Source organism: Aquila chrysaetos, chromosome 10 (assembly GCF_900496995.4).
Source record: "Aquila chrysaetos chrysaetos chromosome 10, bAquChr1.4, whole genome shotgun sequence".
Classification (NCBI taxonomy): Eukaryota; Metazoa; Chordata; class Aves; order Accipitriformes; family Accipitridae; genus Aquila; species Aquila chrysaetos.
In genome coordinates, this window is record NC_044013.1 from 15,730,925 (window position 1) to 15,746,230 (window position 15,306).

Genomic DNA, 15,306 nt, shown 5'->3' on the forward strand with positions numbered 1-15,306 from the left:
ATCCTCATCTTTGTTAGATGATACACTAATGGGACAACAGAGCTGACTCTGCCCATTCCATATCCATTTTCATCCACTCCATGCCCAGTTGAGTAGTACAGGAAAGAAGGTGAATAATTAGACAGAATTTCATAGCTTATATCTCCATGGGAGTTGTTTTTCTTAGGACCCCAATACTGCCAAATTAGTGCTATGTGCCTAAGAAGTGAGATAAATAACAACAGTAGGCAGATACTTCTCAACGTAAAACACCTGTAGGGAAAGTTCAGTCTGAAGTTTATTTAAAATCAAGGAGGGTCTTGTTATCAGTGTACTACTTCTATTTGTTAAGGCATACATTTATCTCTCAGTTTGGTGGTATATATGTTATTGATTCTTGAGGGTTAATCACTTTGAGTATAGTAGATTTGTTTTGCTAATACTGGATCTCCAGCTGGTCTGAAATATCACAGCCCCATTGCTCTTAAGTTCTTCCCATTTCAATGAAATGTTGAGTATTTCCCTATTCCTAGCTTCTTTATCTTCTTTTTTGGTGGCTTCACCTTTGGGGGGGGGGGGGGGGGGTGGGGAATATCTGTATTGCAATAAGGATTAAATCACTTTATCTTTTTTTGTAAATATACAGTATAACAAGTTGTAATGTCATTCTGAGTGGAGTATTTCTGGCTTGTATTTGCCCTTTATCTCATTATAATAATGCCAGAGGTCCAATGTAAATATCCTTCTGTTCTGTCCAGCAACCCATACTTTAATTTAGTGTAATCAGAAAATAATAACTTCTGTAAAACAGCCTGTCAGGGAGAAATAATAGGGCTGTTAGGCATTTGGCAAAACTCCATTGCGTACTGCTGAGATACAATATTCCAGTTTTGCAGGACGTTTGTCAAGCCACTCAGTTGTTGTAATGTGCTGGGAAGATCTTCCTATCATCAGATAGCACCTGACAGAAGACTGTGAACAGCCAACTCTTCACAATTTAATGAGCAAACCTGGAGCAGTAATCCCATCAGGAAGGGCATGTAGTGTAGCTCTGATTACCATATTTGCAACCAGTGCTGTACTTACTGTTTTCATACAGTGCCATTTTTTTTTTTTCCTACTGAGAAATTATTTTTCATGGCATTAACTGTGAATCAAATAGACTCTGTGGAGAAATAACTTTAAAACATATCTGGATCTTTCAGTTATTTTTTGTATGTAAACAGTATAGTATTTTTCTGAGCAGTAATTTACTTCTTTATTTGCAGTACTTGAAGAATCACTGCCAACAGGCTTTAAAGTGGTTGTTGGAAAAAGGTATGGACTTCTTTTATCTGTGCTGTAGTGACTGGCAGCAGTTCAATTTGTTGCAGTCAGAGCACTTTTAGCACATCTAGTATATGGACACGTGTAAATGTCTCGCATATGGAACCCCATGTGTTGAGAAAAGTGCTACTGTCTTCTGTGTACTCCTGAACACAGTTCTACAGGACCCATAAATAAAAAATGGAGGGGAAGGAAAGTCTTCTATTTAGTAAGTTGAATAGAGGAATGACAAATGGAGGGGCGGGGGGGGAAATGTATAAATGCAAACAAAAGCTATTCATTTAATTACACTCAAGGGGCAAATGAATGGAAAAAAAAGGGATGATATTTTTTCAAAAGATAGTTCAAAACCACTTTTGTAAACCTCTTTTTCAGTGAAAAACTGTTTGAATTGCAAGCTTTCCTAAATGGAACAAGCTTTGACATTTGGGGAGAAAGGAAAAAAGGCACACCTGTTTTTTGACTTGGGAGGAAAATATTATTCATATCATGTATAATGTTAAGAGTTCTGTGAATAAAAAGGAGATCTGTGGCATCAGCCATGTTTTATTGCCTTTTTTTTTTTTTTTTTTAATTACTTAAAAGTATATCCCAGAATAGATTCATAAGTGCTGTCATGAAACGTGAACCCCAAGGGATGCTAAGTTGTTCTGAGGAGAGTCCAGCCAGAGTAATTCCTGTAATGGTGGGAGCCCTCTGGAGAGCAGATAGCTGGGAGGACAGTGCTGACTGTCAGCTGTCTTTCTCACTGAGATTTTTGTTTTCCAGAGTTGACCCTGTGTTGGATTATCACCTGGAGTAAATCAGCATTACCACACCTGATCATAAAATTAGTACTTTACATAGGTGTAGAAGATTAGAAATCTGTGAGTTTTTAAAATTATTATTATTTGATTTTATTTCCAGTGTAAGTCAAGATTTTTCAGCTGATTTTAAAATTGGGATAGTTTGTACCTCAGTTGTGTACTCTAGTGCTGTTGAAGATCTGTCCTGCGGAGTGGGCTATCAGGAAGTGTGGCTTTTTCTTCTTGTGACAGGAGAGCAGGAAAAATCATCTCTATCCATCTCTTTCACCCTGTGCTGAGAACAGCACAGTGTGAGCTCTTTATCCTTGCAGCACTGAACTCAGTCCTTGTCCGCTTGCTTAAAGGAGTCCAGTGTTGGTTGCAGAAATGTAAACTGTTTGTACTTGGTGCTGTTATTTTGGATATCAGCACTGACTGATTTCCAGAGTTTGGTCAAAGAGCTGTAATTGCTCTTATGTCGGATGTTATGTTTCAGCTCTCTGGATGGTTAGTATTTGAAGAAAACTGAACCCTTGGGATCTTGAATAGCAGTTTTGGGAGTTGCATGTGCTAGAGCTTAACACAAATTTTGAGGACTGTAACAGATGTGAAAGTGATCAGTGTATGAACACTTACACTGCGAGAAAATCTAGGTCTTGCAGTTCCTCTTGGGAAAAGCAAGCTGGAGCACAGGATGACTCCTGTGGTGCTTGCAGCTTCTTTTGCTGCGTGGAATTACATGCATTTCTTGTTGTCATTGGCTTGCTTGACTTTAGAGCGATCATATTAACATTCCCCGCCCCCCCCCCCCGCCCCCAGTCTCTTTTCTTTACTAAAAGTTAAGTAATTGGCTTTGTAATATTGTAAGAGCAGTTGTTCCCACACAGTCTCCATTCTCTTCCAGCTCTGATGTGTCTCAGTGTAGTATGAGATTGATCTGTATATGAGACAATTGTAGAGATGCTTGTTAGTTAAGTTCGTCCTCAATGGTAAGGGCAGTGTTAATCAGGGGACTGATTCTGTCTGATCAAGACAGAAAATTTAACTCTGAGGAAAACGTGAAAGATATATTGGAAAGCTTGGCAGGGCTGTTGCAGCTGTGTTGGTTTTCTAGATCTTCAGCTTGTCCTTAATTTAAGATCATTTGAATGAATTTTCTGTCTATAAATTATTTCATTAGCAGAAAGTTTTCCTGTTTGTGTTTACTGTAAAACTCAGAATTCAGGATTTTCCTTGTAGTACTTGCGGAAGTCATTCAACTAGAGAAATAGATACCATTGACTTTGCCAATCAGATAAAGTAATACATGTTTCAGTTTACATATATATGAAATGAATTATTTGCAGTTATTTTTCAGAGCTTTTCATTGAAGAATTTCATGATTATTTGAATTATTGCTGGAATTTTTCAACTTGGTTATTAGAATTCCACTATCTGCTTATGGGCTGTTTTGAATAACAATAAAAAAATAATAAAAAAAGCATGCGGGGAAGAGTTGTAAAGTATCCATTCAGATTTACTTACAGTAATAAATTCCTCCTACAGAGTGATCTTATAAAGAATATCTGCAGTGGTTTTTTTATCTCGTTAAACTGGTGAATTATAAATAAACACTGGCTGTGGAGTAACTTATACTATGCGTTACATTCATGTATGTTGTTTTAAAATTACGAATCATTTTAAAACAAGGACAGTCTAATCTGTTTCAGATGCAGATGCATTATTTATTAGCTTCTCAATCTGCAGATCATAATGCTCTGTAAATGTAATCTGTTGTATAATTTTTGATCCTTTGTAAATTTTCAGTCTTTAGAAATAAATCAGAGCTTTCTGGAACTGTTGCCTACAGAAAAATTAAGTAAATTTACATCTTACTTTCTTAAATGTCTCTAGTTTTGGTTTCATTCCCACCCCCCAGCACAGTTTCCTTGGTTCCTGATTATCATCCTAATATCCCTTATCATAGCAATTTAAAGTTTTACTTCACAGCATAGCAAGAGAGAAACACTTTTCCGGCACCATACTGCTGTTTCCTTTGTATCTTGCTATCCGTATTTTGCTCTTGTATTTGGTACCCCTTGTAATTTTTGTTTCTTGATGAGCCCTTTCTTGCCTTTGTTTTTCCCTTGTAGTTGGAGTTTGGTTAATTCATTCCTGGTGTGAATTTTTGTCCATGTCCAATACGTACTGGACCACTACTGAAGCGGGAGTAATGACAGACTTCCCTGGCTTCTGTCTTTAAGGCGCTCCTGCACGGGCCAGCTTTGGTCTCGGCGTGCAGGTCACGTTTTCTCCGTAAGGATGAGGCAGCTTCTGCAGCGCGGAGCTTCCTCCCTTTTGGCAAACCTCACGCGCGTGAGTGTAACCCAGCAATGTCAGGCCCCAGGGGTGTTGAAAACAGAGGGCTTAAACGTTCTAGAAAAATACGGGGAAGCGTTGAAATAACTGCTACTTTTTCCTTCATCTGTCCTGCTTAGTTTTTTGGCCTCTGATGATCTGTCTTCCTCTGTTTTCTTTTTTCGCTCCTGTCAGTTTATATAGAAAATGTCATCCTTGGTTGTGATGGTATCAATTTAGAGAGTTCTGGCTTGCTTTTGTTTTGGTTTTAGTCTTCTGGACTAAATCACCCAACACCAAGGAGACAGTGGAACATTTGGCAATTGGTAAACTAAAAAAAAAATGATAAAAAAATAAAATTACTAATTCTGTAAGTAGTTACACCTGGATTCTTAAAAAAATGTTTTCTGTCAGTTATTCTGTCCTCAGCAGACTGTTCACTTTAGGAATGTTATATGTGAAAGTTGGAAGTTTTTCGGGAATATCTGGTGGTAAATAGGAGCCCTACATATGCATATTTTGGGACACTCAAGTGACAATAATGTTATTTTATACTCTCCCCAAAATCTAGCAGAAATTAATGTTTCTCTAGCAGCCGATCAAGATAGGCACCTTTTGCGATTATGAATTAGTCGGTATCCTCCAAAAGCATTACAGTTTTGATCTTTGCCTCTTTTAATTTGTTGATGTGAAAAAGTGAAGGTTTTAAACCTGTATCAGTTTTCAAGGTGCTGTGTAAATCTCTGTATCCTGATTTTTAGCTTGTACTTTCCTGGGATTGCTTTCTGTTCTTGTTTCAGTTTGCTTTCAGTGATGACAAACCTCCATCTCGTTTTTCTTCACATGTGCTACTTCTAATTTTGTCACTGTTTAATGAATCAGAATCTCTTACCAAATTAACTGATTTATTTTTTTTTTCCTATGACTTGTTTTCCCTGGTGTTTTGCCTTTGTAATGTTGCTGCCCCATCATGCCTTATTTACTGGAGGTATTTGAATAATGTACTTTATTTCCATGGTTAGAGCTACCTTCTACTTGCTTAGTTACAAAGCCTTGCTCAGGCAAACAGCTTTCTCATTTGGCTCATAAATCGCAGTCAACTGTGAAAAGTTTAGTAACCTTTGGGTATACAAGGGAAGCTTTATGATCCAGTAAAAGCTCTGAACATGACATCTCTTTTAAATATTAATAGATGTTACAGTGTTTGGAAGGTGGCAGAATGGCCAGTTATGGTCTTTTGTAAGTGCAATTGGAGAAGGCACTAGTTTTGAGAACATGCTATGTATTTAACTGAAAAATTATTATTTATGTGTTGAGTTGTTTGTATTATGCTGCATCTAAATCTAGTCTTTATTATAAAGCCAGATTTTTGAAAATATATGTGAAATATAAAATCCACTTGAAAATTTGTACTTGATCTGAAGATCAACCCTTACTGGTGTTGAAAGAAAGATTCTCAGATGTGGATTTGTTTTCTTACATGAATACTTTCACTAATGCAAGCAAGCCCTTCCAGTTTGGATATTAATGTTCTTGTTCAAATAAAACAAAATAGATAAAATATGGGATATTTAATTTTCTCACAATCCTATAAATAACTTTTTGTATTTCATGTTTAGCTATAGTCTATGTGATATATACAAATGTGAGACCTACAGTCCCTGATACTACAATGCCAGAGGCGACATATGTATCCTTCCTAGGTACATTCATATAATGGTATTGATAGTTAATTCTGAGAGAATCTGAACTGGAGGACCTTTACCAAAATACTTAATGTGTCTGTCTTCATGGAAGTAGGAGAAAATCAAATAAAAGTTAATGACAGAGTTTGATAAGACTAAAACTCATCAGCCAAGTTTTTTATCCTCTATCAATTACCAAAAGTTAAAACAGTCTTTTGTAACAAAACAAAAATATTTCTAAATATATAATCTGCAGTGGTTTCTGGAGCTGGGAGTGAAGATTACCATCACTTCCAAACAAAAGTGGGTGAAAAAAACAATTAGAACTGTGATGGCTTTTAATTAAGAAGTTAAATATGCATTTGTGTTGCCCAGCTAAAGTAAGATGCTCTCCAGTTTCAATTTTTTATCTTTGAAAGATTGGAAACCTCAGCTTCTCCAAACTTTCTCATACATTTATGGTTGCCTTGGCTGCTTTTAAACTGAAGTCTGAGATGTTTTGTGTGACAGGACATTAATCTGCGTGTGTGTTAAACCAGGTGGTAACATGAGATAAGAAGATAGGAAGGGAGTGACCTTAGGTGAGACGTTAAGTGTGGGGCCTTGCTGGGAGATGCACAGGTTTTGCGATTTGGTCACTGCCTCTCCTGCAGAACAACCCCCGGCACCTTCCCCTGGCAAGTTGCGTTGCGAGGTGGGGAAATGCTGCACTTCTCTGCTGCCAGCTCGTGGCAGGTCGGTATGAGGTGGCGAACGGACACTGAGAACACTGCGTGTTCTGAGGCTTCAAGTATCTTTGATTTGATATAAGAAAAAGTAAAAAGTCCACCCGTTCTTCATAAAGACCAGCTTTTTGGCTGTTCTGCAGTTCCATGTGAATGGACAGCTTCCAATAGGATTAGCTGGCCAGTGTGCAAGGCAGGGGAATACGCCTACGGTGACTGGCCAGATAACATCTGTTCGCACTTCCAGGTGGTGATGGTCTCTTTCAGTGTTGACTATGAATTTGAGACCATGTGGGGAAAAATACAGTCATGTTATTTGTTATATTGAGGAAAGGGGGAGAAAAAGGATACCTTCTCTGCTGCGCTGCACATAATGCTGGCAACTTCACTTTTAACAAAGAAGTGGGAATTACATAAATAAGCACAGAAGTCATAAGCCCACCTTTTGAAGAACACTAACCACTCCAAGGATCTCATGATCTTCTGCATAATTAGTGCAAGTTTCGGGGCAAAACTGGGTTTGAATTCCCTACCAGGTGAAAATCCTCTTTGCTGCATCTCTCAATAAAACCTATGGAAGAGATGGCAAGGTTCAACTGTATTTTGTTTTGTTTTGTTTTCCTAGGGACAATGTTAGTTTTTTCCTGGTAATAGTGTAAGAGATTACATGAATTTCACATTTTCCTAACTTATCCAAAGGATTTGGGATTGAATATATAATTAGTGTTGAACTACATAATTTCTTAGGAATGCTGAATCTAAAGTCCAGATCTGACTATGGCATCAATAAATGCCAGCCACACATATTTTTATTTTGCTACTTGATTGTCTAATCCTGTTCTGAAAAACACTGAGAAAATGCCTCAGTAAAAGGAGACCTCTTTGTTTTGAGCACTAAAGTAATACTGGGTAAGATTTTGCTCAGATAGTTTTGTGGTTTTTTTTTTTAAAGATAATTTATGAACCTCACTGAGTGAAAAATTGGCTAGATTAATCTGAAAGGACTTTCTTATGAGATTTCTAGTTGTTCCTGCTGTGAAATAGAAATGAAATGCTATGAACAATATGTCTATTCCATCCCACATATTTGTGTTAGCTGCAAGTCAAAGGTTTGTGCATGGAATTTACACCCTTGATTGAGGAGGGATTAATATAGTAGTTCTGTAGTCCTTGGCCTATAAAAGTGCAATATCATTTATTTATTTAAAAACCCCAAACAAACAAAAGGGGGGGGGGGGAAGGGGGAGGCTCTGTTTGGTCACATACCTGTGATCACACCCACTTCTTTCTGGCCTGCAAATAATCCCCCTTTCCTCCTCCCTCCCTCCCTCAGTTCTGCCACCAAGGCGTGCTCATGGAAAACAAAACACCATGTGGACCTGATCTGTAGCTACCCTTGCTCCATTTCTTAATCATAAGTTTTAATGATGTGTGTGAAAGTGATGTTTTTGAAACTGATTTCCTCCCTGCCCTGTATCCATTCATGTGAAGTTAACTTTAGTAAGAAATTGTCTGTCTGAGCAGTATGTAGTTTGAACATCAAATTATTTGGTTTTTTTTTTTTTTTTTGTGCATTTCATTACATTTGAAGATCAGTGTTTAGTGATGTGTGTATCCAGTGAAAGATAAAAGATGTATAAGAATTGCAAGGACTGTGGTAAGATCTTAATAGATCATTGTGTATGCAAATTGCTGACAAGAGATTAAGTGTTCTTGCGGACTTGAGGGTCAGCATTCAATAGGAAAAAAATGTGAGAAATTTTATGTATCTTAACTGTTTGATGCACAGAATTTGAAATTATTTGTCCAATTGTTCTCTAAAACCACACTACTGAACGTGTAAGGACATCTTTTCTTATTGTCATTTGGCTCATCTACAGAGTCAGGAATTAAGAATGACAATAGAAAATTCCACATAGTTCCAGATGATGACATGTTAGCCTTGCGCTAAACTGATTCACAGGTATGGCTGGTTGATGTAGGAACCCGTTGAGCCCTTTAAAGAAGTAAAAGAAAAGGAAAAAAAATTGGTATTCCCTTTCTTCCTTTAGACTTATAAATCAAAACTCTTCGCAAAGAAACACTACATGAATGTTTATAGTGTCTGATAAATATAATGTAATTTAGGAAGCTTTTTGTAGACTTCTTATGACAGAATGAAGTTCATCTTCATGTCTGCATCTGATAGGTACATTTTTACTAAAGTACTTTTTGGAATTGGAGATGCATCTGTGTACAGGGGCACCTTCAACTTCTCAAATACTACCTTTTCTTACCTCTGTTCACTGAAGACAATGCATGTAAGTTTTGAGTATATCTTAGGATTATTGTATCCAATAACTGAAGTGAAAAACTTTGTCTATCAAGTAGATGATGCTATGTTATAGCCATCCTTTGCTGGACCCACGCACATACATGCTGCCAGAACAGCCCCACCACACCCATAATATTCCTTAGTAAGATAAAGGAATTTCTTTGCCATTTGTTTTTACTATGTTCTTTTAGGCTTTCACAACACCCAGATGGCTGAGCTCTGTAGAAGATAAATCATCTTGCAGACATGCACTCTCCAAATAAATAAGCAAATCAATGATTAATTTAAAAATATTTGTTGTGAAGGGCTTACATTCTTTAAAAAATTAAATGGTAGCATATATATATGCACTGCTGCTCCATTTCAGCTGCTTATATGCATCATTCAACGTGGTTTGGCTCCATATTTTTAATAGCAAGCACAGCTTTCTTTTCTGAAAATTTGTTGGAGCAAAAAGGTTTTAATCTGTGGAATACCTGAAAAATAAAAGGACAAAACTTGTTTCTACAATATTATCAGTGGGGTGAAGGAAGGTAGCTTATGGGATGGAGGGGTCTGGGCTATTATGCATACATCTTTATGAATCTGTCAAAATGAAAGTAGTAAATAAAAGTACTGTATTTGAGTCATTGAAATAACTCAGTTGGGATTTAGATAATCTTATAGAAGGGAAGGAGAATCCTCTGTTAGGAACAGACTCCTAGAAGCTGGTTTTCTTTGAAAAAGAGTTTATACCACTGTAGGTGCTTTTTTAATTTTTTTTTTTTTTTTTTTTTTTAAACAGATGAGGTAAACTGTATATTGATGCTTGTAAAACCATTGCGGAAAATTTTACTAGCTGTGAATTATTGCTTTGCTTCATAGCACGATTAACACTTTAACTGTAGACTAATTAAAATGCCAATGAGCTCTGAAAAGAAGCAAAATAGCATCTTTATTTGATTTGTAAGTGTGAAGGCTAAATGATGAAGCACATCAGACACCCGGGGCTCCACACAACTGGAGTGTGCAGCCTCCCCACAACTTCATGTGGGTGCTTGGAGGATGGCCTGTCTCTGGGTTGGTGTGTGCTGAGCAGCATCTTGCACTAGAAACAACAAGATTGGGGGTTAGGGGAGCTGTACAAGGACCTGTACCGGCTTAGAAGGCTTTAGCCATGTGTTTTGTGCATGAAGTTGTATACTTGGCACAGTAAAATATTGCTAGTATTTTCACACTGGGCCCAAACTGTAGAGATTTGAAAATACTGGGGAGAAAAGGCCATGAATGAAAGAAACTTTTTTTTTTTTTTTTTTTTCCCCTTCAGTGAATAAGATTTAGGTTGTGGTCTGAATACAAGGTTCTGTTATTTCAGACAGAAAAAATTATTTTGGTAACTTCATGACATCAGATTGCCAAAATGAGTTTTTCTTAAAACAGTTCCTGATGTTTTTTAATGTTTCTGAAGCTGATTATTAGTCAAGCGGTTTGTTCTTATTAAAGATATGTATAAGGTCATATATTGTGATACTATCTATCCATTCCTTGTTTTCACTGATCATGTGAATGAAAAGATATGAGTGCTGGCTTCTCCAATTGAAGCCCCGTTGACTTCAGTGGGAGCAGCACTGGGCCCCAGTCGTTGACAGGGGGTTTTAAAGCTAGACACTGGGATGCTGGGCAGATTTTATTGCTGTTGAGAGATGCAATGTTCTTTGTTATTCTTAGCCTCTGACTGTTGCTAAAGCTGAATGTTGCCCACAGTTGTCTGTTGTTTATCTTTTGAGTTGTGAAGTCTGCTATGTCTCTAGGGTACCAGGTGACAGCTGGTAAATTTATGGGACTTTTGTGTGAATGTCCTCTTCTGGTCTTGAGACCGCTTTGAGACTGCATATCTGCACATATTAGATTTTCATTCTGTAGCATGATCTACCCATAGCCTTCTAAAAAGTAATTTATAACACAAAGAATAATTTTGGTCTTGAACAAGTCTTTTCTTGTTAAAAGTATGTCTTGCATCTTATGGCACTGTTATAATTCAGGTCAAGTAATTAGGCTACCATTTTTGTTTTCATTATTTCCTTTAGGTCGAGAGCTGAGTTCATCACATACAATAACACTTTTATGTAACTCACTGATAGCATAATTAATTTTTAATACCTTTGTATTAAAAAACTAGATATTACCAGAGACTGAAAGAAATCACATCTGCTGTGGTAAATGTTTTCTCTCTGTACTATTACTGTGGTTTCTGTTAGGGTGACACTATTCCATTTAATGCTAACGAAGTATTGTGGTTTCTTAGTATTGTGCTGCAAACAGGGCCCTCTTGGATGAACAAGAACGCAGATTTTATAGAGTCTGGACTTGCCCTTTTCCTGGTAGTGTTACATAGCACTGAACTGTTCCTCCTAAAGTTTGTTGGGTATGCAGCTATGAATGAACATCTTTCAAATGGGTACTTGATACAGGAAAAGTAGTAAGCTAGATTGCATCATGTTTTCTTAATTGGATTAGATAAAAATGAACGTGACTTGGCACAAACACTGCCTTCTTGAGACAAGGATATCCATCAGTTACGCGATTCATCCACACATCCTCCTCCACAAATGCCAAGGAGACACATCTTTCAGTGTCCTCATCTTAAAGTTATACAAGTCACTGTGATTGGCTGTCATTAATCTTATGACTTGCTGTCTTTTGAAATAATATTTATGACTGGAAAAAAATAACAAATTCTAGATGCCTATCTATTTCACATTTCCAAATGTCAGCATAGTGGTCCAGTATTAGAAGTAGGTTGTCTGTGTAAAATGTGACCAATTTATGACACTATTAGTTGATGCACTTGATTTCATAAGGGCATCAAAATGGCCGTACAGAATCAGCCGACCGTCTGTCTAGTGCTGATATGCTGCCTCTGTGGCCAGAAGAGGAGGCTTTGTAAAAGAAAGTGAGAACACAGCTAGTGTATGGTGTCTGCCAGATTCTGGCTCTGGTTTAGATGCTTCATTGTCAAATCGATCAATGAAACCGTTCCCTCACAATGTGCAGCTCAGGGTACCGCTTAAAAATTTGCCATTGGTAACAGAGTTGCATAATTTCAACTGATTTTCATCTGAGAAAAATATTAACAAAACAAGACCTGGATAAATAATGACTGTATGTAATCAGATATATGCATTAATGAACAATCTGCACTTTTATTCATTATTGTTATTATCAGAAAAGTCAGGTAGAAATTTGTATAGGACTGACTGCATAAATTGAGCATGTTTGGTATTTAAATAGCCCTTCTTGGTCCTATTGATGTTAAATAGTCCTTGTTTCAAAATTTATGTGGTCATCACTGAATTTCTGGGAAGACTGCATCTCTGTGCCAAGGTTGTAATTCAGACTTTTCCAATACTTAAATGAATTAAGTGAGGCAAATGAAGAAGTAACACAGGAAAAATTAAGGATCGTATTTCAATCTGAATTTCAAGAAGAGTTTTTTTTGAAAGATTCTGTGTATTTAATATTAGCAAGATTGAAGCTTTGAGTGTTTGCTGTGTGGAAACACCTTTCAATATTTTTCTTTATTTAGCTCTTCAAATGTATCATTTTGCCTCTGTGAGCAAGTGGAATGATGGAAATCTCTGGTTTTAGTTGTAATTATTAACATACTTTAGGTTTGTGTTTCATATTATTAAAGTACACTCAGACATGTCAGGGATTACTGGACTCTGCTGTCCTAGAAAAGTGGAGAGAGATGTGCTATTTGGATGCAGGTGAAGTGGTTATTTGATTGCACTGTGATAATAGATGGTTACTATAGGTTGTAAATACAACAGAACTGGATTCTGCAATGCCATAGACAGTTGTACCTAGCTTAATTGAAGTTTTCATGTGACAAAACCCCCACATGTTCCCTGTTTAAATTGGGTTAGAAGGCAGAGCGAATTGTGAATCGATACTTTTCTACAAAGGGCTTAGCTGACATGATAAGCAATTAATCCTTATGATTATTGCGGTAAACTTCATGGAAGATGATGTGTTAGGTGGGGTACTAGTGGTTATGTGGCTTTTATTCTTTTTTGGTGCAAGTACAAAATTATTTCCGAGAAGTGGTGTTTGAGTAGTTAACAAATACTAGAATACTGCATCTGTTTCTGGGGTCAACGTCTTCAAGAGATATGAGAAACTGGGCAATGTCTGTAGAAGAGCTAGAATGAAAGATTTGCAGGCTGGAGAAATGTTACTGTGTTGAGGGGTATCAGAGTCAATCCTTAAGTTTTTTAAAGGACAACGGTGCAAAGCAGTGAGTTTTTCATAGAAGGAAAAAAGCAACATTAAAAGACATTTTAAATCATGTGGAGAAATTCAAAATAATGCTTGGAAGCTGGATCATGAAAAATGCAACTGAGAATAAAGGAAGAGGTTCTTATTTTAAAACAAACGAGAACACTGCAGTTTTCATAGAAACCAGCCAGCAGTGAGAATGGTAGACTCTTGCTTTATGTCTTCAGACAGTATGCATTGCTTTGAGACATACACCAGCAACAAACACAAACAACTGTAGCAGGACAACAGGATAAGACATTATTACCCATAGGTAACTTCTATGAATCCAAGTTACAGAGAAGCTGAGAATCAGGCCTAGTGATTGTGGTAACTACTGTAAATTTGTATTAAATTAAATGAGGACATGTCACATGTAATTGGAGAATCAATCCTTCACTCTCTAAGCATATATATTCTTAAACAGATGAAACCAAAGAATGTCTTTTTGAGTATTAATTAGCACAATATAAACAATAGCTGGCAGAGTACTGACTCTACTGGGAAAAGAGGCAATATTTTTCAATACTTTAAACAGTCCAGTAGAAAGAATTCTGTTTCTGTAAGGAGTTCTTGTAGTAAATCATTACAAGCAATAAACAGCTCTTTTTCTCTATATAGTTGACTAGTTAAGTATTACTCTGAGGGAGACTTTAAAGGACTCCAAGCTCTTATGTGATGTGTATAGGAGTACAGATGTAGAGCTTAAGGGAACCACAGTCACAGAGAGCCTCTGGGGGCTACATTGCCTGAGAAGATTGATGGGAATTTGTTACTGCACGTTACTAAGAATAAGCAGTTAGCGACTAGTAGGAAGTATCTCCCTAGGGAGGCAGAAAACTTCCATCGCCTGTGGATCACAGCTTTCTCCTCTGTATTTAGTTTGAGTAGATGTGCTTGTAAGAGGTACATATGTACCCTGGCAATTAGGTAGAAGAGAGCGGGCTGTTTGGAAGGGAACACGGCGTTTTCAGTCTTATCAGATGGAAAACCTCTATCTGTAGGGTTACACCAAACCCAAGAGGGCCTTCAGTAAGACATTTCTGTGAGTTTTTGCACAAGTGTGCAGCATAATTGCTCTTTTGTTGCAAAAGAAAGGCAAGTCTGTATGATGAAATTAAGGCTTTTGTTTTCACAGATGTGAGTTTGGGAATGTTTTTTCTGTCAGGTGACATAACTGAGGTAGAAGCAGTGAGATGCTGTTTCACCCCTTTTTAATAAGAGGCTCCAATCTTAGTTGATTGTATGTAGAAATGGAGTGACTTTGTACTTGTTGAAGGTTACTAAGGAAAAAACTGACAAGAGGAGAATCATTAATTTTTAAAGATGAACGATACTAGTGAGATAAGGGAAAAAAGGAAGAGAGCAAACTTTGGAAGTACTTAAGACCCTAGAGAATTGGACTGTGACCTTTTGTATAAACATGAGTATGATCTGTGAAGAGAATCTTGAGTAAAGTATTTCCTTCCCTTTTCAATTATTTCAGTTAATCTACAAGAATATGCAGCGCGTTAAAGCCATAGTGTGGCTAAGAAAAGCTGCAGAGCTCAGACTTCAGGCTGAAAAGAGGCCAAATTTGGGGAGGTATGAGTAGTACTGGAACCTGTGGCAGCCATGCACAATGTCATGTTGTTTGCTTGAGCATACTTGTAAAGACAGTGAATTGTCAGGGTAGAAACAAAATCCTTCGGCAGAAGTTGCCAAGTCTAACGTCCGTTTTGTGTTAATGAGGGGAGAAGTATTCATTTCAGCAGCAAAATCAAGTGTTGTAGGAAGCATAAAAACCTCCAGGGTGATTTCATCCCCTACAAGGACAAACAGGGGGAAAGAGGAGGAGGCGTCAAGGGGTTCTTTAC